Consider the following 6369-nt stretch of genomic DNA (forward strand, 5'->3'; position numbering starts at 1 on the left):
TAAATAATAAGGTGAACCCAAAGAAAATCATATTTATCCTCCTGGAAATTGGAAGTAGACAAGATCACCGAGCAAAAGTTGGGAGCATGGGGGTAGGGGGAAGAGTAGATGAGGAGAAAGAAGGGAGAAGGGGAGGATTGGGAAGAGCTTGGAGAAGTGGGATGGTTGAGATGGAGGAAGGGTGGATATGGGAGCAGGGAAGAAGATATCTTAATTAAGGGAGCCATTTTAGGGTTGGCAAGAGACTTGGCTCTAGAGGGATTCCCAGGTGTCCAAGGGGATGTCCCCAGCTAGGTCCTAGGACAGCAGGGGAGAGGGTGCCTGAACTGGCCTTGTTCCATAGCCACACTGATAAATATCTTGAATATCACCATAGAACCTTCATCCAGCGATAGATGGAGATAGAGACAGAGACTCACATTGGAGCACTAGACTGAGTTCCCAAGGTCCAGATAAAGAACAGAAGAAGGGAGAACATGAACAAGGAAGTCATGACCGTGAGGCATTCATCCACCCACTGAGACAGTGTGACTGATCTAATGGGAGCTCACCAAGGCCAGCTGAACTGGGACTGAACGAGCGTGTGATCAAACCGCACTCTCTGAATGTGGCTGACAATGGAGGCTGACTAAGAAGCCAATGATAATGACACCAGGTTTTGATTTTACTGCAAGTACTGGCTTTTGGGGATCCTAGTCTATTTGGATGCACACCTTCCTAGACCTGAATGGAGGAAGGAGGACCTTGGACTTCCCACAGGGCAGGGTGCCCTGACTTCTCTTAGGACTGGAGAGGGAGGGGAAGGGGGAAGTGGGAGGGAAATGGGAGGAGGTGGAAATTTTTAATAATATAAAAATAACCCTTTTATTGATCAAAATTCCGAAAAAAAAGAAAGAAAAAGCCAAACGGTGTTTTAGTTAATACAATTTCTGTGTGATTATTTTAGGTCTGAATGGTCAGGAAATGAATGAGCGGTCTCTGTCTACAGAGAATGACCTCATAGTATAGCTTATTAAAGAGGTTAACAGTTGGCAAGAAAGTTTAAAATGTATTTTAACCATAAACAAGGGCTGTAATCCCTTAAAACAACTACATGTGATTCTGTAAATATCTCATAACTAAAGTTAAAAATCTTTCATTCATTCACTGATTTAAAAAAAGTGCCTTTTGTTTATCTGAATGTTTAGTTGTTTTTTTGTCTGTATACACCCAACTAAATTTAGCTATTCAACTAAATCTACTGTAAATAAAACTATGAGGGAGATAGTTAATAAATAATATTTTAAATTTCTTCTTATATAATTTTATTCTGAAAAATATTGAGGCCATATGGGCTATCTCCCAACCACTTTGTCATATCTCCTCTTGTGCCCTTATTTAATTCATGTTTAAGCATCCATGTAGGTTAAACTTTGTGGGTGTAGCTTCTGACATTGCTAGGAGACAATCTCATAGCAAACTTCCTGATTGTCTGGCTCATACAATATTTCTGTCCCTTCTTCCTCAATGTTCCTTGAGCCCTGTGTATGGGAGTGTTTTGTAGATGGGGACTTGGTTCCACAACTTTGAATTTTTATTTATTATAGTTTTCCTTAATATTCTTTGCTGCAAAGAGAGAAAAATAGTCTAAGGGGTTCTCAATCCTACAAAAACAAAACAAAACAAAAAAAACCCTAAAGGCAGCTAAGGAATGCTGAGAGTGGTGCAAAAGGAACAGTTTTACTAAGGGGAGGTCTCATCAATTGGTTATTAGATATCAAATAGTGAACCTGTGGCGACATCTTGTTTGTATAAATAAGCTTGCCTGAAGTTCAGGGGGCAGAGCTAGCCACTAGCTGACTATAGCTGTCTGGAGGTCTGTATAGACAGACAGGAAGTGATATGGCTGCTGTTAGGAGACAGGAGTTCAGTCTCTTTTCAGCTGGGAAGTTGAGAGGTAAGATGGCTGTGATCTTATTCCTTCATCTTTCTAATCTCTTAGCATTTCCCCCTGTATCTGACTCCGACTTTTACTATTAAGACCTGTTAGAACTCGTGCTACATGAATGAACCCAGAAAACATGCATGAAAGTAACATTTTATATACTGATATATGTACACACACAAATATATATATATATATATATACACATATATACATATTAAAAGTTACTGAAAAAATAAGATCACAAATTCTAAAGAGAGCAAAGGTCTGTATGGGAAGGTTTGGAGAAAAAAGAGGAGGGGGAAAGGCTTCATTTATTATCTCAAAAAATAAAACAAATAATGAAAATTATTGAAAATAAATTCCTTATGAATTTTAAAACAATAGTAAAAAAGGTTTAATACTTTTTGACTTTTATACTCAATATAATCAAGCACCTTTTCTTTTGTTGTTTCCAAATGTTGCAAAAAAATAAAAGATTGTAAATGTGAAAAGGTCAAATGAGAGCCCTTGGTAGAATGGTACTCAGGCATCAATAAAGTCAAGCTAATGAATGCCTGAGTACTACTCTACCAAGAGCTCTTATTTGACCTTTTTTACTTTTACAATCATATAACGCTCTAATTCTATGTCTTCATTTCCCTTGCTTTTGAGGTTAGAAGTCCACACTTTTGATCTTAATATACTAGACTTATTTTAATCGCCATACAATACCTTTGTGTTTATATTTGATGCATATAAATTGCATCTGATCATTTACATTAGAAAATCTTAGTAAATAGTTTTGCATCTCTTACATTTATGAATCTACAGAATAAGTTCCTGATGGTGAAACGGATGGATCAAAACTACATCTTAAATTCTGATAAGTATTACCAAGTTGTTCTTTATAAAGCTCTCAGTCTCTGTGGTCACACACAACGTCTGAGAGTGATTGTGCCTGCTTCCATCCCCTGAGTCATCTTTGTGATCTTTTCCAGTCTGATGCATGGAAAAGCTTCCATAACAAGCCATTCTACTCAGAGACAACATTCAGACTCAGAGGACAGCTTTGCGGATTAATCCCGACAGATATTAAGTAACCTTTCCAACAGAGCTAAAGCATTTCTCTCATTCCTGAATCAAGCAATAATGTTTATTATAAACTATGCTGCTGCATGCTTATCTTTAGGGTTGGAAATTCTCAGAGAAAATGATAATGTTTGACCACATCTGACACTGTAGCATAAGAAGTTCATCAAGCATTGCTGTACACCAGCAGCAGAGTAAAGTTGTTCATAAACCAAGACTAAGTTGAAAGATTCGGACCATGGAAAACTGGATACTCCACTATGCCTATGGAGTTTTGTTAATAATGCCATCTGTCCAGAAATCACTTCACCATCAAGTCTGCAAAATACTGTATTATTATATCCGGTCGTGCATATGTCGTGGTAAAGAATTAACATAATCTTCAACAAAAAGTTGAGTGATATATGAAGAAGCAAAAGAAAAGTAAACCCTGAAGGTTGCAATAACCGCTGGGGTCTCTTTCTGCTTTGTCATTCTCAGGGAATCATGTTTTAAACTGGCTGCATATAACTCCAGAGTTTAAAGAAACACCAAAGTATTTCCTATTTTGTACATTTTTAAGACAGAGAGACTTTTTTTTAACCTGCACATCCTAAAACTGGATAAAGTATGAATATAATCATAAAGCTCAACTTGTAATATCTATCTTAAATAATTTTTAGATGTTTAGATAATTTATAGAAAGGCATTCTCCCTGTCTCCTAAAGGCTAGAACATTCAATTTAAAAACTCCCTATTTATTGTTAATTAGATTAAAAAAAAACTTGTCTTCCAGAAACATGTATAAATACTACTTAAATTCCATTACAAGTCACAATTTGGGTCATAGTTATTGGAATTTTACAATGATTCTTAAACCATCTAGGTAATGTGTAGTAATATATCGTTTAGCAATCAACACAAGACACTAACTTCCTTTCAAAACGTGTTCATTCTTGTCTCCTAGCGACACAAAAAGAATGCACTCAAAGTTTCACTTGGAGAAAAGTGGTCAGTTAATTTCATTTTACATTTCCTAGAATGATACAAAATCGTCTGAGTTAATGTGAGAGGAATATAAATATTGTTGATGAATAAACAAGAAACCTCACTCATTCCACCAAGTATTTATAAATTGCCTAAACCACTCCAGGCTAAGAAAGTTGAGAAAGATGCAATCAGGTTCATATTAAATAAGATGCAATTAAGGGGGGAGAGGGTGAGACATTTAGGGTTTGATGCATGATGCAACTGCTCTCTGATCTTGGCTTTCCGGAAAGTGACCAAGCACTGGAAATCATAAGATACGTTTTACAGTAGAGACCAAAAGAATCCCAAATAGAGCACCTAAAGCAAAGCCTTTATTCCCCTACATCATTCTCTGGTCTGCAATGAAGAACTCAGATCTAGGAATGGGTATGTCTTTAAGATGCGAAGAGACAGGGAGGGTGGACCAGAGGCAATGGCTGCAGGCTTATTTGCATAAGCACCCAAACACTTGCTACGTCACCACGCCGGCCTCTGGGCCCCGCCCAGTCTTACTCCAACCTTTCTCCACTAGGGTGGAAGATAAAGGGAAAAGAGAGAGGCCAGATTAGCTATGTTAAGGAGCACTTTCAATGCCGCTTCTCAGCTCAGAAACAAAACAAAACAAAACAAAACAAAAATCAAACAAACTCCGTTGGAGCCCTTGAAAGCAGACTCTCTCTGGCCACTCCGACCCCACTCTTACCCCAGCCCAGTAACCCTATGGGATTCATATTCATTTCTTTGCTTAAGGCTGGTGAGCAAGTTAAGAGAGCGAGGCTCGGGTGTACAACATTCCTATATTCAAATTTTTCTGCGCTGTCACACACAGACCAACCAAGTGCGTGGACTACGTAGAAGGCTTAGGGATGCCCAGTCCCTCTCCAACCCCAGCCATTCCTTAAGATCCCTGTGCCACCATTCTCTCCACGACCCTCTCTGTCACCCTTCCCGATTCCAGGATGCACAGAAACGCGATGCTATGCTTTCTTCAGCAACCACGTGCCGAGTGTTCGCCTAAAGGCTGGTTTTCGGGCAGCCCATCACAGGATGCCTCCAGCGCGAGAGAATCGAATCCGGTTCACGAAATATCGTGCTTAATAGACTGTGATTCTGTGGCAAATGATCCACAAGCCCTCAGGAAGGAGGCTCGCTACTCTCCCGCCTCACCTCCCGCCCTTAGGAAGATTAGATTTCAATTTACTTCGGGAGCACAGCTCTGCTCTGACACCAACTTTCCTCTCGGACTTCCCCTGTCAACCCCCGCTCTCCCCCTCCCCACTCCCCGACACCCACCCATCAACTCCCTGTTCGATTTGGAAAGGAGCCTGTCTCCTGGGATGCACCAGGCATTTTCCACTTAGGTTAGGAAGGATGGCGGCACGTTTTGACCCACGTGTTTCTCCCAACAAGTGCCGCCTCGGACCCCCACCACCCGAACCCTAATTTGCACAGGTGCAGGAGGCAGAGCCGGGGGATATCCTCAGAAACCAGTTTCACCCTTCCGCGTTTCCCTTTGCCCTTCCTCCTTTCGTCCCAGGAGCCAGTCTGAATCTTTCTGGAGCTCCATCCCTGCATCCTGCTGCCCTTCCCGGCGTCTGACTCCAGGGTGTCTAAGAGAGCGCCCCACCCTACCCCCGGCGGTGCTCCAGCACCGGAGCGTGACATTACCTCTGGTGCTTCTGGAGCCTGCACCTCTTACTGTTTCCTAGGTCGAGAAAGGGTCGGATCCAGGTAACGGGGCCAGAGGCTGCAGAGAAGCTGTCTGGAGAGCTGAAACAGCTTGCCAAAGGACAAGCTTGGTTTCGGGAGTCGCTGTCCTGCAGGCTGGCACCAAGAGACTCGTGAGCGCCTGTGTCTGCCAGGGAAATGGCACGGGATGCTGGTGCGCGGTTCCTGCTGTGTGTGTTTTGGTTTATGTGTGTATGTGTGTGTGAGTGCGCGCGCGCACTCGCGCCTATATGTATGTTTGAGTGTGTGTGTGTGTGTGTGTGTGTGTGTGTGTGTGTGTGTGTGTGTGTGTGTGTGTGTGTGAGTGAGGGTGTGACGGAGGCTCCCACGTGCCCAGCCCGCCCGTGCAGCAGCCCCCAGACAAGCTGCGGGGGAGAGGAGGTGGTTGCGGGCGGGGATTCGGCGCCAAGGATCGAGCCAGGTCTGCAGGCTGGGAGCCTCCTCTCCTCCTCACCACCCCATGACGCAGAGGCCACTGCGGCTGCCCGCTGCGTCCTCCCAGCGCATAGGGCTAGGCCGGCGGCATTCTGGGTGGATCTGGGGAAGCCCCACGTAAAACAGATTCCCCCTCCCTTCACACTCCACCTTCCGCCCCACGAGCTATTCTACGTTGGTCTTCTGACCCACTCAGCTAAAAA

At 42.8% G+C, this 6369-nt stretch overlaps 1 protein-coding gene across 1 annotated transcript in view; it reads right to left on the reverse strand.

Moving 5' to 3' along the window:
* Slc6a15 (solute carrier family 6 member 15) overlaps nucleotides 1-6138 on the reverse strand; it is a 51659-nt gene extending 45521 nt beyond the window's left edge. The window contains exon 1 of the mRNA XM_048418656.3: nucleotides 5672-6138. The gene's annotated coding sequence lies outside the window, so the exon portion shown is untranslated. The remainder of the gene's footprint in view (nucleotides 1-5671) is intronic.
* Nucleotides 6139-6369: the final 231 nt, after the last annotated feature.

Source organism: Myodes glareolus, chromosome 26 (assembly GCF_982192425.1).
Source record: "Myodes glareolus chromosome 26, mMyoGla1.1, whole genome shotgun sequence".
NCBI classification, from domain to species: domain Eukaryota; kingdom Metazoa; phylum Chordata; class Mammalia; order Rodentia; family Cricetidae; genus Myodes; species Myodes glareolus.